This window comes from Pantherophis guttatus, chromosome 3 (assembly GCF_059756535.1).
Source record: "Pantherophis guttatus breed Tessera chromosome 3, ASM5975653v1, whole genome shotgun sequence".
In the NCBI taxonomy this organism is placed as follows: Eukaryota; Metazoa; Chordata; class Lepidosauria; order Squamata; family Colubridae; genus Pantherophis; species Pantherophis guttatus.
In genome coordinates this window covers 177,566,657-177,587,598 of record NC_142065.1, presented here as the reverse complement: position 1 = coordinate 177,587,598, position 20,942 = coordinate 177,566,657, and the positions used below count along the sequence as shown (strand labels likewise).

Genomic DNA, 20,942 nt, shown 5'->3' with positions numbered 1-20,942 from the left:
CCAAACCAGACAGTTATAGAGGTTCAGATGACAGACTCAATAATTCCTCTGTAGAATTGTATCAGCAGCTCCTTGGGCAGTTTGAGCTTTCTGAGTTGGCACAGAAAGAACATTCTTTGTTGTTCTTTTTTGATGATGTTTTTGATGTTGTGTGTCTGTTTTAGGTTGTGAGATATGGTAGAACCTAGAAATTTGTAGGTCTCTACTGTTGATATTGTGTTGTCTAGTATTGTAAGAGTATGGGAGGGTTTCTCCTAAAGTCCTCCACCATCATCATTCTAGGTAAACAATGTAATATATATCAGATGTAATAAATTGCAATAGTGATATTGTATATTATCTTCTGATAGTAAATTATCAATACTTTTAATTGTGATGTTATCAGAGTAAACAAACAATCCCAAGTGATCCATATATCCTGATAACACAAACTGTATAGAACCTGTTAACTAATCCCATCAAAAAAGACTGCTTGCCATAAACTTTAGCTTGTCTAAAGTTAATGATTAATATAGTCTTCTACTTGATTGTAATGACCTCTGGTAACCCTAAGAATGGACTATATTGAAAATCAATATTTCGAACAATTTTGCAATAAAGAATTCCCTCATGTTTTCTTTTTGTTCAGTTTTTAAAATCAGCATCTTAAATGCAAGATAAGATTTTTTAAAAAGCTATAGCTTGCTCCTTTTTTGCCTTTTATTAAAGTTATGCATATCTTTTTCCAAAGGTTTATTGAAGATATGTACCTACCCACCTAATAAAGACAAGCTAAACATAGCAACATATCTGTTTGAGCCTTTCTGAAGGAAAAAAAAACTAGAACAAAACAGCTTGCATACAAAGATTAAATTCTTGCATACAGACACATGCAGCTGAACAAAGGCATGTCTTCACAATGGCTGAAGACATGTACAAAACACATCCTTCAAGAGGATTTTGGGATATGCTTCCCTACAGGGGCAGATCCCTATACATGTATGCATCTTATCATAGGATATTACTCTTGGCATGCGCAATCATCTTCTGAAAGGTGGTCATGTGTATAGGCATAATCATGAACATTTCTAAGTACGTTCAGAATGATAACTCGGGAGAAGAAGTAGATATGGCAAAAAACATTATTGAAATATTTTACCAACTGGGGGACTGGGAAAGAAGAAATATCACAGAGAAGCACCAGTTATCCTTTGTCATCCTACAGGTTTTTTTATGAAACACAGAGAATGGAGCAGTGACTTAAGTAAATATGACCATGCAAAATTGTGATTTCTATTTTACCAGATTTAAGATCTGTCTGTCTGTCTGTCTAGTTACTGTATCTAGCTACATCCTGACACATATAAACTGATATTCAACAAACCAAATATACTTAGTAATGCATCAAATATCTTAAAAACTCCTTAAAAAAATTAAGAGGGCACAACAAATGCCCTCTAGAAGGGATCATCTTCTTCCAAGCATCTCTAAAAGAGTTCAGTTTCCTCCAGCTTTTGGAAAGTCATCAAAATATTTGCTAACTGATTAAAGAAAAAGCTATTCCATAAAACAGGGGAGACAACACACAATGTTATGGTCAGTTAAAGTTTAAATTGTTTAAAGCAAAAGATAATTCATTTAACAATAATATTTGGGAATCATTTCAGTTCTGGATTTTCAGTCTAAATAATATTTTATTTTATTATTTTATTTTATTATTATTTTTTATTGGTGTCCTGCCTTTATTATTTTTACAAATAACTCAAGGTGATAAACACATCTAACACAACTTCCTCCTCCTCTTTTTTCCCATAACAACAATCCTGTGAGGTGAGTTGGGCTGAGAGTGACAGACCCAAGGTCACCAGCTGTTATTTTAATTTCATATACCCATTAACCTTGATGTTATAAATTGTCATTTATGTGTAAGTTCATATGTATCCATTTACTTCTCTATATGTTCATATTAACCTTTTTTCTATTTTTGCTATCTTTCCTTCCATTTTGAGATTTCATAAATTAAAAAGAAAAGTTCCAATTAACCTAAAATGTAGATACATACATTTTGCTTGCCCATGGTCAGCATGAACTAACTACCCAGCACTTAGTGTGTGTAGGAATGGATGCATCTCCTTCCTTCCATTCTTCTTCTTTTGCAAATCTGCCCTATATCCAGGTTTTCCTGCTTTGATTTCAAAACTGCTTCCCCCCCCAATCAAACTGTTTTAAGCCCTTAGAGTGGATGGTTCCAGCACTGCATTACACTTCAGCAGCAGTCTCAGCTCTGATTGGCTAGAGGCCTGGCCTATCCCCCTCCCTTTAGTGACTAGCTGCTGCCCTGGGCTGTCATTTCATCCTGGATTGCTGGGACATTATGTTCTCTATTGGTTGTCAGTTCTTCTTTTTAATAATCTTGCCACTGAGTCAACCATGGCCCATTAAGTCAATCAGCTATCATCAGACTTAGAAGTTTATGCTCCATCCAACTCTTACATCTCCCAGCTGGTATCCTTTGTCTTTCTTTCCAGGCAGAATTAAGCTTTCCTTGCTTTCCCATTCCCAGTCCCACAAAGCTTCCTTTTCCTTTCCTTTATTTCTTAAACATTAAATTACAACATATAGGTGTTGCTGTTTTGTTCCTATAATGCTGAAGTCTCAATTCTTCCTTGCTGTAAGGTTTCTCCAGACCAACAGAGGACCCTAGAAATAAAAGAACAAACTGTTGCTTTGATTCCTGTATCACCAGAAAAATGATGGTACAATTAAAGAAAGTTCATTTCAGATGTGGGGATGGCACCCTTGTTACAAACATTTGGGAAAACAAAAGCTCAGGGACTAGTGAGAAGAAACAATCATTAAAAGGAAAATGAATAGTGGTAGACCAATCCACACAGATGCCAATCAGCAAGGCTTTGTCTTCCCTACATAGATGAAAAGGGCAAGTAGCATGGAATCAACCAATCAGGACCTGAGTTGGCCAGTGCCTGGACTGATCCCCAACAGAACCCTATAGCCAACCCAATGCAATCCACTAGAATTTAAGGTGGTTTACAGCTTAGATTGCAGTGCCAAAAGTCTACCTGACTAATTGCAATGATAACAGGAGGGAAGTAAAGAGAAAAGGATATAGATAAAAGGGGGATTTCTATATTGAATAAATCAGTGCATGTTTCCGTAAGTTCTCTTGCTAATGCATCATGCATTTGAGAGCAGAAGGATCAGAGATTTTAAGAAGCAGATCAAGTAGACTGCAATGCAGATATTAAGGCAGTTTCCTCCATTTGGATCCTGCACAGGTGTCAGGCTGCAAATCCTTTTATGCTAACCCTGGATTCAGGAAGGACTCATCTAAAGAGCATTTGGCTTGGCTTGGTACTTTCAGAAAGCCATATTACTAATTTTGCTAGCTGATACAGTTATGTCTAAATCACATTTAACATAAAATAGACTCTGTAATCTATCACTGTTGCATTCCCAGCAAAAGATATCTCCATTGTAGTCCATTAATTCTCTTGCAGCGACTGCAGGAAAAGCAACAACCTTTAGGATGCATTAGTGGTATTGATTGATCTGTCGGTAGGTATTAGTAAACAACAATGTCCTTTTTCCGGGAAATAGCACTTTTTATGGTGGCCTTTCATTATATGTACCTCTCCAGTTAAGAGTAATAAATTATTACAAGAATAATTTGCTAGTTTCTTATTTTAAATAGAAATAGAAACCCCACTTTAGATTGACATTTCCTTTTTTGGATTTTAGCCCAAAGGTGAACTGTTGGAAAGTTTGTAATGAATTAATCTTTTCTCAGAATTAATTAATTAAGATGTGAGATTGGGAAGAAGTGAGTTTATTACTGGGCATGGTAGCTGCCAAGCTTCACTCATGAACTTAATCTTGACTGAATTTGGAAATGTGGTAAAAGAAAATGTGCATTCTTTTTTAAATCTGTTGGTGAAAATCAATGTCAGATTCAAATCTAATGCAAATAACCTTTCTTTTTGCCTGCACAATGGGATTGAGACCTGGCAGCTACCTCGACAAGGCTGTACAGTTTTCTATGCAGCCTTTTCAGAAATGATTTGCCCTTGCCTTCTTCCTAGGACTGAGGGAAAAAAAATAAACCCAAACTTGGCCATTTGACTTTCACAGATAAGCCTTTCTTCAGTTGCAGATCCCAGGATGCCCTAAATTAACTGAGAAGCTCCATGAAATGAAACTGATGAAGACATGTCTATAGTGTTGATTGAGAAAAATAAGAAAAATAAGAAGGGACCATGATCAATCAATAGTATAAGACTCACATTCAGCTCCGTACTATGGCAATAAACACAGTGAAGCATGCTTATTTATTTATTACTGGGCTGAGGGTAACCCACTTCTTAACAGGTACAGTATAAGAAATGGCCAATGAGGACTGAACTCTTCAAGGATAAAATGTGCGATGACTTGGATAATATCTGGTGGAACTATTCAGGATTTGTTTTTGAAAACTGAGGAAGTGGAGATAGTTCTCTATAGTGTAAATGCTATTGCAAGTGATCTAGACCAGTGGTGGGTTGCTACCAATTCTCCCCGGTTCTTGTGAACTGGTAATGGAAATTTTGAGTACTTCGGAGAACTGGTAAATACCACCTCTGCCTGGCCCTGCCCCCAATCTATTTGCTGCCTCCCCAGTCCCAGCTGATCAGCTAGAAGGAAAAAATCAGGGCTCACTTGACAAAGAAGAGAGGAAAAAAATCAAGACACCTTAGTTTTAAATTGAGAAGCCAAGAAGCCTCCCAGCTGATTGGCTAGAACTGATCCTCTCCTTGTAAACTGCTCGGTGGTGGTAGATTGGCAATTGAGGCCAAGCTGCTTGAAAGCGGTTTCTGATGCTCTCGGTGGTGGCAGAGCGGCAAAAAACTGTTTAAACTCTTGCCACGGCGCTTCAAAGGGCCACTCTACAGCTGATCAATGGTAAAAGGCAGTGTGGTGGTAGACCAGTGCACTCCAAAAACTAATAGGTAGACCGGCACGTTCCAAAAATAAATGGGTAGACCAGTATGCTCTAAGAACAAATGGGTAGACTGGTACGGCTCTGCAAGCAGTTAAAAGCCTGGTAGACCAGTACCTCTGCTAAATCCTAAAGAATTGTCACATGACCATCAAACCACGCCCACAAAATAAGCCACGCCTACAGAACCAGTAGTTAAAACTTTTAGAACCCACCCCGATCTAGACCCATAAACATCTTGATGATATTTAATTTTATATTGCCATCCCAGATACTATGGAAGCCTAGAGGTACTGTGAAAGTCCAAACCTGGGTCTGGAGTCTCTGAGAAACTGGATAGATAGAAACAAACTTGATCTAAATACCAGCAAGACAAGAGTTATCATTTGTCTATTGTCCAAATATTGTGATTGCTGCTAAATTACTGCTACATTTATATCCCATAATTTTCCCTTAGAAGTCACTTTCCCTCTAAAAAAGTTGCCCCTCTTGGACTCTAAGATCCTGCTGATCGGTGCACCAGTTGTTCTGCTCACATAAAGATGCCTTGGCAACAGGGTTTCATGTGCTTATTACCACTCATCTAGATTATTGCAACACATTCTACATGGGGCTGCCTTTGAAAACAGTTCAAGAATCATAACCGGTACAAATAATGATGGTTGTTACAAGCAAATAAGAATGGCTATCTTTTTTTTGGTCTTCACATTGTTTGTAGATAAGTTTTCAAATTCAGTTCCAAGTGGTTTATGACTAATAAGACCCTTATTTGGTTTGGGTCAAAGTTCCAAAAGTACTGTCTTCTCCAAGTTAATGCATGCAATGAGAGTCCCTACAAGATGGCATAGATCCATCTTGCTCTGGTGATACCTCCCATGTTATGGAATACCACAGAGCACAGCTGTCAAACTCCCGACCTGTGGGCCGGATGCGTCACACGCTGGCCATGCCCATGCCTGGTTTAGCGAAGGGGAAGAAAGTCCCGATAAATCTCGTGATGCCGCCGTGATGACGTGAGTTTGACACTCCTGCTGTAGAGAGCCACAAATATAAGCCTGAAAAAACTATGCAGAAACAGTTACAAAACATGCTTTAAGACCAGGAAACAGAAAAAAAGTGTTAGAAAAAAAAATTCAGATTGCTGCACCCTAATTCATAGAGGTAAAAATGAAAACACAATATGTTTTCACGGTTCTTTCATTGTAACCTATATCAATAAAGGACAGTTCCAGTCCAATTTGTATGTCTGTTTCTTAATCTGGTCTTGCATCTCTTCCCTCTGCAATGGGATTTGTTTGGGTAAACCACTTTTCTTTTATGAGAAGTTTGTGTCTCTTTCCTTGTTGCTTGCTATAACCAGAAGAGACTTCTGTTCAAGCACTGTCCCTGGACAGAATTGTTCAAATACTGGTAGAGAGAACTTCTTTTGAACAGCTTGCTAAAGCTTGGGGGCAGCCATGCCAGAGATGACAAATAGTACATCTTCTGCAGCTCTCACTTTGTCAAGCAGTCAAAGGACAGTAGAGCACTCCCTACAGTCTTTGGCAAGTAGTTCAAGGGAAGATGAGCACCACATTCTTCTCTAAGAGATGGTAAGTGCTGTCAGGGATGACGTGAAGTAGCATGGGTTAAGCAGCTTCAACTGAATGCTTCCCTTTGAAAGAGTTGCCATGCCCTTATTTATTATTTCCACTCAATGCCATCAGCAAATAAATTACCACGAATCATTAAACTTGCTTAAATCAATTAAAGGTGAAGACAGTGAGTTCTCTAAACATATTATGACTGGAAAAAGGACAAAGGCGGTGTTAAAGTAATGGTGGAGCAATAGTAAATCAGACCCATCTTCTCCTAGTTGTGTGAATTCATATGCTAGTTAGCTGTCCTAGTTCTGTCCAATCTGTTATTCTAAGAAAAGAAATGGAGTCCCAGAAAGGTTGAAACAGGGTTGGCAGATAGAAAATATGCCTGGCATGCCTATCAAATACTGCAGGTCAGGACTCAAGACACATTCACTATTCCCCAACTAGCCAATGAGGAAAGAGTTCTTGATGCAACAAAGCCTTGCTGGTAATCTCCTGGAATATAAAACAGGATTGGATACATTGGGGCAGGGACCCTCTATTCCCTGAAACAGGGGCTCATTGTGTACTGCCAAATTCAGTGGTGATTGGATTAGTGGATAACTGGATTAAACATATTGCATATACTAGTCCATAGATCAGATAATCAGAATCATTTTATTTAAATATCATTGCAAACTAGTAACAATCATAAAATAAACATATGCAAATTCAATCATTTAATTCTTACAGGCAATATATTCTGAGCACACGATTTAGGTCTGGCAAATTTGGATTACAAATTTGCCAGACAAATTTGTAATCCAAAACAGATTACAAATCAAAGAAAATATAAAAAATTACCATTATCCATATGTGTTGCCTACTTGCTGTGCTCCCAAAGGTGCTTTTTAAAAAGGCAACTGGACTTTGTTTTTCCTTGAAGATGTTTCACTTCTCCTCCAAGAAGTTTCTTCAGAATTGGTTTCTCTTCAGATCATATAAATCTTTCGCCTTTTAGAATTGAAGAACTGGTGAAGCTTCTTGGATGAGAAGAGAACCTTATTCAAGTAAAAAATGAAGTCCAATTGCCTTTTGAAAAAGTATCTTTGAGACAACCATGACCCTGGATGACCAAGAATCTCATTTGACTACTTGCCCTGGACTTCAGCTTTCCACAAAATTCAGTCTCTAGCAATTCAAAAATTGTTTGGCTTTGGTATAAATGACTGTTGCAGTTATAAAAAATATTTGCAATTCTATCTTAACACCGTAATCTTCTTTTTTGGGATCTCAACCAATTGTGTCCATGACTCTACCCTCTATTTGACATTTATTTCCATCTAGTTTCCAATGTAGATCTTAGTGTTTTAATAAAAAGCAAAAAAAAATAAATAAAAAAATCTAGTTTTTTGATCAAGACAAAATATCTTAGCCAAACATTTGAATGACTTAATTATTTCACTTTAGAAATGGCAAATAACAGTAGAATTATTACTCTCTATCTTTTGATTTTATTCATAGTGTTAAAAAAATTTAGAGTTTCTTTTTTTTCCTAATTAAACATGTTGTTGACAGAAAAACAGAGAAGAATTTTGAGTAAGTTGAAATAACAAGAGCATAATTCGGGCTTATTTTTGTGGCTGGAATGTTTCACACCTGAAAATGGCTGGCCTAATGCTTCACTGTCAACATAAAACTGTACAGTACCAAACCCAGCTCATTTCTCAAGCCAGTGAGCAAACCTGAGTTGTGAGCTAATCTCCAGGGTATTTTTCTAATTTGTTTTCCTCTAGTTCTCTTTTAGACAGAATCATTTGGCAATCTATTCTGCCACTATAAAAGGTTGTCTGAACAATGGTAAAGCCAAATTTGGGTTGAATGTGAAGCCCTGGTATAGCAACAAATCCTGTTCTTCATTATGCTCACTTGGTGGTGTGTTTTGACCTTTAGAGCTTTCCATGCTTTGTGCTGCATCTCAGAGTATAACATAGCAACGTCCTCATAATGACTACGTGCAAAGCTACAGTGATGTGGGAGGGCACAGTCCATATTTAAATTGCCTGTGTTTTTAAAATATTTCAATAGCACAGATTTATGTCAAGAATAACCAAAAGAAATAATGTAATAGTATTTGTTATTATCTATAATTTGATATAGGTTGCAGCGTTTGGAAACAGCATTTAGAACCATGCAGAAGCAATAACAATGGGGTTGGTTATTTTACATCTTTCACCCTAAAAGCTTACAGCCCTGTTGAATACGGCATTTCTATTTCTTAGTAAAGGTTGATATCAAATATGGCACCAATTTGATGCTGAGATGGGCAGGTAAATCACGGTATGTTCTTCCCCTAACCAGCTGTAATGTCAAAAAATAATAAAGAAGGCATTATTTCTCAAAGTCCCATCCAGATAAAATTATACTGAAAAAGCACCTAATTTGAAAAATGAATATTTCATAGCCGATCTGATATAGAAACTGAAGATGGATATTTTCTATCTATTTATTGCCATTTGTCTATCACGGTATTGCTATGTTATCTGAATTGGGCCATCCAACCTTTGCTCAATTTAGGTTAGGAGAAGGGGCTTCTAACTACTGCCTTGAAATTATCCTGCAATTCAGTGGTTCAACATTTTAATATTTATTTCGGTACAAAAACATTTAGGATCATTAGTCTTGAGAAGAGGCAGCAAGATCTTAAGCTATGATTATTTATAGTCAGATACATTTAGAAAGAAATGATACAATTTCTTATCAAACAAAACTATTTTTCCATGCAACACCATGCTTTAAAATGTCAGGGTTCTTGATTAGTAAGATCTCAGGAGTTCAAGAAATAATTCAGCTTCTCTCATTGGAGACCAGATTGGAATTTCAGTTTAGGTTTGGTATACCTGCATCGCTATTATACTTGTACATGTGTTTTATGGTTTGCCTGATCCATTTTTATAATGTTATACAAGTAAGCACGTCTTTACCATTTTTAAAGCCAATTTATAAATCAGGGCATTGGAAATATTTGAAACTATAATAAAAAGGAAAAATAGGCATTTTAATGTGATTCAATATTTTAAAATAAATGTGCTGCATGTACATATAAGATAACATAATTTCACAATTTTGGTTTAATAGGCTTATGAAATCCCATATTGATAAAGGGAAGATCTAATTTCGAACCCTGCAACAAACTAATTAAAATTATTTCTAAGTGAGGGGTTTTTCATTAAATATTGCCCATTGTTCAAGAATGTACAATTGTAATCTGTGATACATATATATTTATATCTCTTTCCAACTACATGCATACCACTATTTTTATTCAATACTTGTTGTGAAAATAAAAGACATTCATATGCTTTGTGGTGGGGGGGAATTCATAAATAGAAGGGATATAAAGCCTGTCAAAGCTCTAATTTTCAGGATTCTAATGAATATCAAAAGAGTCCAGCATTTCTGACTTTGACAAATTGCAGATGAGATTTTATTCATTAAGAGGACTGCTAATGTTTATTTAAATGCAATTTACTGTTGCATTATTGATTAACTCCTGCAAAATTATCTTACAAGGAGCACGTGTAGCAAGAAGATTTCAGGTTGAGAAAGGATTTATCTAGGGAAGGCCTGTAGGCTTGATTTAGGCCCCAGGACATGAGAGTTTTAATTTATCTGGAAAGAAAGGCCTGGTGGAAGGTTTGCTTTGTTTGCATTTAGACAGCAGATGAAAGGGGTTTTGATGTTGAGCTGGGAGAAAATGTCTGCCATTCTTGCTATTCATACAGAAAACTGAGTACAAGGCGGAAAATCTATTACTAGGGACAAGGCTTTTTTTTCCCCTTAAAAAAAAGCTGCTTTCCTCAATTGGACTATGCACAATATATTATCTGATACTAGAACTTGTTTTTGTTCCTCTTCTAGAAGCTCTAAATTTTCTTTAAATATATATTTTTTTCATTTACTATAATGTTTGCGATGTAGTGAAATATATTTGTGTAATACAATTCTAATGAAACTTCTTTTCATGGCATGTTAATGGAATTTCCGATTCAAATAATAATAAAAAAAAACAGTCTCTATCAGCAGCTTCTCTTTCTCTCTCTCTGCACAAGTTGTTGGAACAGGCATTGTAGGCATAAATCTAATGTGGTGACATCAGTGTGCAGTCTGCTCATATGGCATGGCTCCCCAATGCCCTGAGTTCATTTAACGGTTTTCAGTAGTGTACATTCAAATATACACTCTCATCAACATGCCTTCCCCAATCTGTCTCCTTTTAAATGTATAGTTCTGTAGTTCATATCACCACGATATGGAAAAAAAGCTATTTATTCTCCTCTTTGAAAAGGAAATATAGGTTACTGTGAAATCGTCTTCCTAAGCTGCTGACCTTCATAATTGAAAAAAACAACAGTGTTTTTTTGTCATCTAGATCATTGTGAAAGTATTACTATATTCCCACAATGTTCCCATTGTGGGAACATAGGGAAGAAGGTTAGTTATGCCATTCATGAAATTTCTAGGTGTTTCGATTTAGCCCTGAACAAATCTATTTTGTGGAAACATACAAACCCAATTAATTGCTCTATTTTGGCTGTTTAGTTTTCCTGGAAAAAAATCCTGGAAAGTGTAGGTTTTTTTTTTAAAAAAAGGCTTCTCCGTGATAGAATTCTCTCTCTAGATCTACAGCACAGAATACAGCTTCCAAACAATGATTGACTTCAGTGATCAAATCATGTTTACTGCTGTTTCCTTGGCCAATGGGTGAGGACCTAAAGTTTTCATAAATTTTTCCCAGTACTTTTCTGGTACAAGGACTCATGTGATACCATATACATCCTGGAAAAATATTCCCAATTTTTCACACAGTGTGAGTATACAGTAGTGGCCAAAATTGTGGAAACCTTTTGGGAAAAGTGTATTTTTGAGGTTTGATGGCTAATAACACTACTTTTTTTGGAGTTTCAAGATAATCATATTCCACTGCTGGAATGGCCTGGGAATATCCCAGATCTTAACCCAATTGAAAATCTATGGAGCTAACTAAAGAAACTTGTTAGTCAGAAGCGACCCAGCAATAAAACCCAGTTTATAGAAGCAATCATTCAATCTTGGTTTCATATTATAACAGCTGCAGAAATAAAGACTTGGTTCACTCCATGGGAAGATGTTGTAAGGCCATAATTCATGCTAAAGGTTACTCAACTAAGTATTAACTGATGTGATAATTTTTGTATATCTGTTTTTTCTATGGTGATAATTTTTGTATATATCGTTTTTTCTATGTGTTTCACTTTTCTTCTTTATACTGTAACTACTATTCTAATAGCAAATCCTTCATAAAAGTTATTGCATTACATTCTTGATTAAATTATCTTTCCATTGGTATATAATTTTATTGTACTACTTCAAAAAAAAAAAGTGGTGTTATTAGCTAGTTTTAGAAAATACACTTTTCCCAAAAAGTTTCCACAATTTTGGCCAGTACTGTATTCTGGTAGAACCACTTTTGAGGAGATTTGATATTTAAGTGGCTTGACTAAGTTAAACTAGTTGAGGTAATATGGCCAGAATGTTATACGTTCAGTCAACACTAATTTGGGAATTACATGACATAGGAGAAATTGATAAAGGGAGTAATGATTTATTGTATATCTGTGACTTTTATTTATTGTTGTTTTGTCAGCAAGCTTTCAATCAAAGGAGGATCTATATCTGAATATGAGGATACATCCATTGCTTATGTGTTGCTTAGCTTGTTTATATTTAATATTGAAATGTAAAAAAATTACATTTTTTAAAAAATTAAAAAAAGGGGAAATGTAGATAGTGATTAGACAGCAAAAAACAGAGAGCAAGAAAACAACTTCAGTGATGAGAAAGCATAATGAATCACAAAAATAAAAAAAACAAGATACCAAGAACCAGAATTCCAACAAAACTAAAAGGGGTTGACGGATGTTCTTTGTTTTCTTTTAGAAATACTTTCCCAAATTTATTTTTCAGGGAAAATATATTTATTAATTCAATGGGAATATCCTTGCCAAGAAAATAAACTAAAAAACAAAAACAAAAAAACAAGTTGAGCCTAATTTAACTATTGGGCTTTCCAATAAAGAATTATGATAGATGTGATCTAATGAGAAGCAAAGATTTTTTACTTTGTATTACAACTATAGGGTTCAATATTTGTCAAAACTGAATCAAAGGCATATACATATAAATACACATACATACATACATACATATATACATACATACATACATAATGAGGACAGCAAGCATTTAGGTGTCTGTTATCCTACCTGTGCCAGCACATTCTCTAATCTTGCCATACTAATCAGGATGGTCCCAAAGGTAATTCTAGGCATATATTGCTGGAATGTTACATTGTTAGGTTTTCAGCAATGACACAAGCATAAAGCTTCTTCAACCAAAATCCTCCTTCAGACCCATTCTAGTATCCTACCTGTTTTATCAGTTTCAAACTTTTTTATTTGCCTATATTTTTGTGTTTGCTTAGTGATTCAGAATTGGGCTATAATGTATCTATTTCTAATGTGTTTACCATTTGAGCTTAAAAGCCCAATCCAGTAATAAGACTGCAAAACTGTACTTTCTCAAAGTTTCTTGAAAAACATATTACTTTAAAAAAATTGAGAGCGCCATTCAGATTAATGAACTGTGTCATACCCATAGAGACTGTATGGATATTTGATGTTATGTGTCTTTCAGTTCAAAGTGAAAATATTGTATTGAGTTGTGTGTGTGTTTTCATTTAGCTGGATTACATATTCATCATTTTCCTTTTTCATAAAAAGGCATTCTGTAAATCATCCACATGTTTCCTTTTTGTTTCCTTGATACGCCTCCCATGAAATTGGTGCCTTTAATGTCAAATCAAGGAATAGTAAAGCTTAGCTGGAGTCTCTGCTCCAAATTCTGGTATAAGTCCAGTGAGTTCAATGGAATTATACAGAGGATAAATCAGTCCCTTCATGTCTAGCAGGTATACTATAAATTTAATTTCATGGCAAACTGAAGTCTATTACAGAAAACCACAGAGAAAAGCCATCTCAGCAATGCCATCTTTCTTTTTTATGGAGTCCTTTTGCGCACATTTCTAGTTTTCACAAACTTTGCCTGCACCTGCTAATAAAAAGATGCTTTTTGTTGGAGCACAATGACAACAAATTAACCACCAAACGGATTTCCAGTAGATGGCCAAGCAGTAACTCAGGAAGAAACTGATGGGCTGATTTTACCTTTAGGGAAGCAGAGTGCTATACTTGTTGGAAAATTTTGCTAACCTAGTCAAGAAAGTGTGCTATGAATTTCTAACCATTTCACTTGAGAGGCTGGAGGCCAGGGATAAAAAAAAAAAAAGCAGCATAATTCAAAAATGGTTTGTTTTGTTCCAATTTCAAGGCATTTAAGTTGGAATATTCAAAATACCCTATGGAGTAGAATAGAGTTATTTAATACTTGGTATCTTGCCAGTATGACCTCTTCCTGCCCCAAGGACTGACACTGTGTCCCTTTCTCTCTCTGCAGAACTAATTGCTTATCAAAATGAAATTAGAGCTGCAAATCAGCACCCTGCTGTGATTAGACTCTGTTGGAACTGGATTTTGCTGTAACAATATGAATTTAATCTGCTCCTGAAATGGCCAAAGCTATCGTTGGTTTCACTACATATACACACTCGGTTTCAGCTATACACCATTTTTTTAGCTTAAAATGTCTTAGAAAATATGTTTAATAAAAAGCTTTAGAAAAGGGTGGAGTTTGTTCAATGAGCACAATTATAGCTCTTTTATACAGAAATTGCATTAAGCTGTCAGACTCACTTTAATAATATGCCTTTTTTTTTCAAATGTTACATCATTTTAGACCTTTGCCATATATTTTAGAAGATCCCCCACACTGAACCCCTCATCCTTCTTTCTGAAACCCTTGAAGCTACATCTCATTAAGTTAGATGTCATTTAGCTGGAAAGATCTGTGTTCTGGCTCAATGTAGCAAATTCCTACCTGAACTGATTGAACACACAAGCTTTAACTGATTAATCAGTCGATATCTCCGATATCTGTATATGAGGAAAAAGAGTGTTAAAGGGGAAGGGCAGAACCAATGAGCTATACCCCATACCCTAATTTCTGTGACTCCTATAGCAGGCCCAGATTTCAGCACTGCAGTTTGGTAGTAAAATCATCCATTCATGGCAGCGTATTTTTTTCACGTTTTGAGGGAACAGAAAGACACATTTTAACTTCTCTGCTCCCAAAGCATACACAAAAACAGGCTGTCCTGTTTTTGATGATGGCATTGTATCCTCTGTCATGCTTGTGACCTTCATCGATTGATATTTTTAAAATTAGAATGTGTGGTTCCTGTTTGCAAAAAAGAGGGAAGTGTTTTCAGAACTAGCCTGTGTGAAGTCTCTAGTATCCTGTGAAGTCAGCCATCTTGGTGTGTATCTATCTTGCCCGAGAAATGTGTCAGTGTATAATTCTAATATTCACATCCTACATATTTACAATTTCAGCTCAGAAAACCTCCTTATAATCTGGGTCAATGACTATTAAATGGGACTAAATCCTTTTAACTAAAGAGGTTTTACTTATCAGGAGTGAAGTTGAAGGTCTTTTCAATGTTATGATTTACTGGCTGGTTTACTTGCTGTCAAAATAACAATAGTTTGCTGACTGTCGTATGGAGGTATTCAACCTCCCCCTATTCCTCACTTATCTCACTGGATGTTGGTCACAGATTTCCCTAGAATGAAACTAAAGCTAACTTCTCTACTAGGATTAGCGGCCTGTCTAGGAAAGACGACACCTAGTTAAGAGCATCTAATGAGGCATAGGGAAGAGACTATCTAGGATTTCCTCATTAATTATTTATAATGCCTTCTTGAGTCATACAGTCATCGTGGTACTAATATAATAATCCTGACATCAGGCTTTCTATTACCTAAATGATGTTGGGTGATGCCTTAAAGATGAATACCTAGTCAGGAATAGCTCATATGCCTTAACTTTTGAGATCAGAGAACCTATTCATTCCAGCCAAATAGATGGAGTCCATTTAAGTACTTATGTCCTGTACAAAAGATTCATGACAGCACTGTTGATTCTTGTTGTGGCTCCGTCCTCCGAGCCTATCTTATCGGAGGAAGAAGGCTCCGAACATGAAGGAGAGGAGACGGCCAGGCCTCCCTCTCCAGGACCCTCCTCTCTGGAAATGCCTCACGTGTCTCCCGAAGGAGAAGAGATTGGCCAGGAGCCAGGTGTTTCCAAGCCGTCGGATAGTGACAAAGAAACATTGTGGTTGGACCCACGCCAGCATCAGAGAGACAAGCGTGAGCAGCAGAAAAGGAGGCGTGCCAGAGATTAAGCTGAGTCACTGGACCACACCCCACAGGCTATAAAAGGGAGTGTGGTGGCCATTTGGACTCTGTGACGGACAAAGCTAATCTCTGGCGAGGCACTTGCACCTTCGGACACAACACCTATTTGCTGTGGATTTAATTACAAACTGGACTATTCAAACTGTGTGTATTTTTGTCTGTGTTATCAGAGTAAAAGCTCTTGGCAGGCAGCCATGGAGTTGCTGCCAAGTTCCTTATCACTGACGTTGTGTGTTTGAAGACTTTATTTAACCCTCAGCTGGCTGGTTGGGTGTGTGCATGGTACGGGGACAGAACAATTCTAGAACAGTTATTGGCATTGGCATTCTGCTGCCCTACAGGTTTCTACCAATTTTATGATGCCAACTCTTCAGATTCAAACTTATTTTAACTAGGGATTCTTTATGAATTATTTATGAAGCCTTCATAATGAAATCACTATCTTCCAGGAGCTTCAGAAACCAAATATAGGCTTGTTAAAGATCTCTAAGCAGGTACATCATTTATCCAGAATAATCTGAATTTCTATAGTTGTTTGCATTAGTTGTATGTGGGAGAGGTTTTTAATTATATCTACAGGATGTTAGCGAACCAATCATTTAAATATGTTATAATCTTCCTATCCAGGCTGGAAAATCTCACTGTATTCCTACTTTATTTTACTATAAATATTTGTTGTCTAGATCATACAGTGGGACAGTTAGTTGAGATACTGTATAGACACAGCATGGCTAAAAACTCAGTGTGCCTTCTTTTAATTACCGATTGATTTCTCTTATATCAGTACAATGGATTTTAAAAGCCACTGTGAATAATAAGGTAGTTTTGAGATAAATCAAGGTGTAAAAGAGTGATAAGGGAAATGATGGCTTTACCATTAAATACAATAATCTTCAAATGAGAAACTCTACGATATCTCATCAAGATTAGAGACTCAAGACTCCCTTGAAACTTTAGTGAATACTAATTTACTAATGTCTGGAAATACGTACTTGGGCTAGCTTCTGTTTTCAGGTCTAACAAAGTTGCCAAAACACAGTTTGAGTAGATCATAAGAAAAGTGTAATTTAGGCTCCCAGTCAAATGCAGGTAAATCTCTTAACATGTTTTTTTTAAAAAAAATATTTATAGATACTAATATCCACTTTTTGGTGACTAAATTGCTACGGTCATTATACTGTATACCAGTGTTTCTCAATCATGTCAGCTTGAAGATACTTGGACTTCAACTCCCAGAATTTCCCACCAGCATGCTGGCTAAAAACATTAGGTGTTGAAACACATACATTTTACAGCTGCTGAGGTTGAGAACTACTGCTTTAGATTATGAATATCTGGAACCAATATGGGTAAAATAACAGTACTGGTTATATAAAATGTTATATAGGTTGCTATTCATTGCATAGGAACACAAGCACATTATTCTACCAATGACAAAGTGTTAAGTATGGTAGACTTTGAAACAGAGCCTAAGTTTGCAACCCTAGCCTTAATGAGGGCTTACTGGTCCATTTTGGCATGTGACTATTCCAAAACAGAGTCAGGACAAAGAAGAGGAGTAGCTAGGATGAAATTAAATATGCTGAAAAATAGATTAAATGTTTCCTACATATTTAATCGTTTCCTTGGATCATGCCCTATAGAATAGAATAGAATAGAATAGAATAGAATAGAATAGAATAGAATAGAATAGAATAGAATAGAATTTTTTATTGGCCAAGCCTTGTCTGCATGAAATACAGACATGTGCTGCATGGCCACAACAGTATACAGGAATCATTTGGATTTTAGCAGGTTAAATCTGGTAGCTTTAGTCTTCCCCTAAGGCTTTTTGTTGTGTAGACAAAAGCAGAAAAAGTAATTATTAATGGTTATTGTCAACTCTATAGTATGGAACACTTACCGGATTTTCCATTAGTCTGTGTTTTTAAGTTATTAATGTGTTAAAATGATTAGGGCAAATATAAAAACATGTGTTGGGGATTTTGGACATCAATTTTTTATATGCGTTCACTCAATTTTTCTCTATTCATTAAAGGATGGTGGTTAAGCATTCTTCGTAACGAAGATTATATTTGGAGATAGTTTATATTTCCAAAATGATTATATACAGGTGAAATAGTTTAGGTGTCCTTTTCTTCCAGTAATCACTATAGCATGCAACAATTTTTTACTGCTATGTCTCATGATCCTTGAAAGATTGTCAAACTTGAACAAAAGTTTCTTAGGTAACAATCAAGGGCACCGCTCAAATAGTCTTTCTCCTACCTGTGTGATGTCACAGGACGGGAGCCACTCACTTTGAGCAGGAAGAGTAGCTGACACCTCTCTGTCTTATTACTGCATTATCGTTAGTGAGGTTGGCCTGGTGCTAAAAACCAACATCTGCTTGAGGAACTGTATGCTGATAACAAATCAGTTTGGACTGATTTGGACAGAACTTAGAACAATATTTATTTAATTAAGATTTTTTTAATCCCACATATTACTTTTGCAGATAACTCAAAATGGCAAACAGTTTTAATATTCCTTCTTCCCACCCTATTTCCCCTACCACCACAACAATCCTGTGAGGTGAATAGGGCTAAGAGAGAGTGTCTGGTCCTGTTCTGACCCAGCCTTAGCAGAACCAAGAAACAGACTCCTTGTCCCAAAAAACCCCTCTTTATTTAGCTACTGTGAATTCATGGCATTCACACACAGAAAAGTCCAAGCAATAATCCTTCCAAGGATTAATTGCCATAACAGACTTTATCAGTCCTTGGATAATTGCCAGGTTGAGAACTTCCAGTTTCAAAGCTGTAAATTAATTCCTGACAAGAAGTCTCTGAGGCACAAACCACAATAAGCAAATCTTCTGAAAGAAATACGAACTGTTGTCTCCTGCAACCACCATTCCCCTTTTGCTTCTATTTATTCCCTAGCCATGGAGGGCCTATTCAGAGTCCATGTGTGCCTTTCTTCCCAAGTCGGCCCCTGTTCCTCTGTTGTTCTCCTGACAGCTCTACGCATATGTGCATCTGGAACAGGCCCCAGCTATTCTTCTTCCCCACTTATCTCTGACTCCGAAGGCAGCTGGGAAATGTCGGACAATCCTGGCTCTATCTCTGCTTCCAACACAGAGCATCCATCAGAGCTTTCCCCAGACTCCAGGACTGGCCCAAGTTCTTCTTCAACATCCTCATTGTCAGAGTCTGCTGCCAGCTCCGCTGGCGGCTGATGGGCCACAACAGGTCCAAAGCCACCCAGCTGGCTTTCATGTGGGATTAGAATTCACAATATCCTGATTTCTAGCCTGTTGCCTTAGCCATTAGACCAAATTGACTATATAGTTATTGAAATATTAAGAACACAATATTAATTAATTACGTATATGTAATTGAGTCATACAAGGTTCATGACCTTGGTGCAGTGGTGAAGTCTAAAATTTGTTACTATTGGTTCTGTGGGCGTGGCTTGGTGGTGGGGGTAATTTGACTGGGTGGGCGTGGCCAATTTTTTTTATTACTTTTAAAACCATTTTTCTTACAACGTCTTTGGTGAAGAGGTTGTAAAAAAATGCTTTCAAAAGGCTCTGACAATCAGGCAACTCAGCTTGGATCGTCAGAGGCATTTAAAAGAAAAAAAGGGTTTTTTTCTTTTAAATGCCTCTGATGATCCAAGCTGAGTTGCCTGATCAGCAGATGCTTTTTTTCTTTTAAAAGCCTTTGACGATCCCAGCTGAGCCACACGATCATCAGAGCTTTTTTTTTTTTTTTTTTTACTTTTAAAAGCATTTTTTCGGCCAAAGAGGTTGTAGAAAAAATGCTTTTAAAAGTTTTTTAAAAAGCCTCTGATGATTGTGTGGCTCAGCTGGGCATGGGGGGGGGCAGGGATTTTTGCTACCAGTTTTCCGAATCACCCGCCTCCATCGCTACCGGATCCGGTCCGAACCGGGAGCATTTCACTGCCTTGGTGACTATATGGACAACTAACACCCATATTGCCCTATCTTTGAGATGATCCATAGTTCTTCAAAAGATATTCCAATGATCTATTTGGTGACATTCTTTCATTTTATCCAGTAACTTGTGCTTCTGCTTTATCTTGCCAACTCCTTTTTTTTCTAGTCCATCTTTTATAGATGTTAAAATATGTATGTTTTTATTTGTTGATCATTGCCATTTCATTTGCTCTGGATGGATTGATTAGTTCTTCTTGAAGAAGGACTTCCTATGCTTAATCCTTATTTCTTCCTATTAACTGTCTCCAAATCTATAATTCAAAGGTGTTAATCTTCTTTGCCTTCTCAGTTAATGTGAATCTGTTTCATAGCTATACATGATTACTGAAAAAAAATAGCATTTTTACTACCTTGATCTTTGTTGTCATAAAAACATATTATCCCTCATGATCTCATCTAAGTATTTAGTATTGCCTTTTTCCCTAGAATTAATCCCCTATTTCCTTTCCATCATACTGCAGTTTTTATCCTGTTGCTGAGACCAAGAAAACAAAACTATCTTATTTTTTCTGCATGAACAGTAAGTTCTCCAAGCATGATGGTTAATGATGGCATTCTTTCTCTCTCTCCTTCACTATAAAATATTAACTGAAGTTTTTCATTTCCCATTTTTTATTTTCATAATTATTAGCTGTTCTAGGTGCTAACATTTGGCTAACAATGTGAAAGATAGTCTATGACTTGCAACCATTTGTTTAGTGACCATTCAAAGATACAACACTAAAAAAAGTGACTTACAACCATTTTTCATACTTACGACCATTGCAACATCCCTATGGTCACGTGGTCAAAATTTGGAGTTGCCATGCAATTGCTATGCATTTATGATGGTTGCAGGGTTCCAGGGTCATATGATCACCTTTTGTGACCTTCTGACAAGTATATTCAATGGGAAAGCCAGATTCACTTAACAACCATGTTACTGACTTAACAACTGCAGTGATTCACTTAACAACTGTGGCAAGAAAGGTCGTACAATGGGGAAAACTCAC

General features: G+C 36.5%; 1 long non-coding RNA gene across 1 annotated transcript in view; it reads right to left on the bottom strand.

Annotated features, from left to right (window-relative positions):
- Positions 1-2,553: 2,553 nt before the first annotated feature.
- The window catches only part of LOC117672842 (uncharacterized), a 63,597-nt gene continuing 45,208 nt past the window's right edge, over positions 2,554-20,942 (bottom strand). The window contains exon 6 of the long non-coding RNA XR_004593391.2: positions 2,554-2,679. This is a non-coding gene — a long non-coding RNA (uncharacterized LOC117672842). The remainder of the gene's footprint in view (positions 2,680-20,942) is intronic.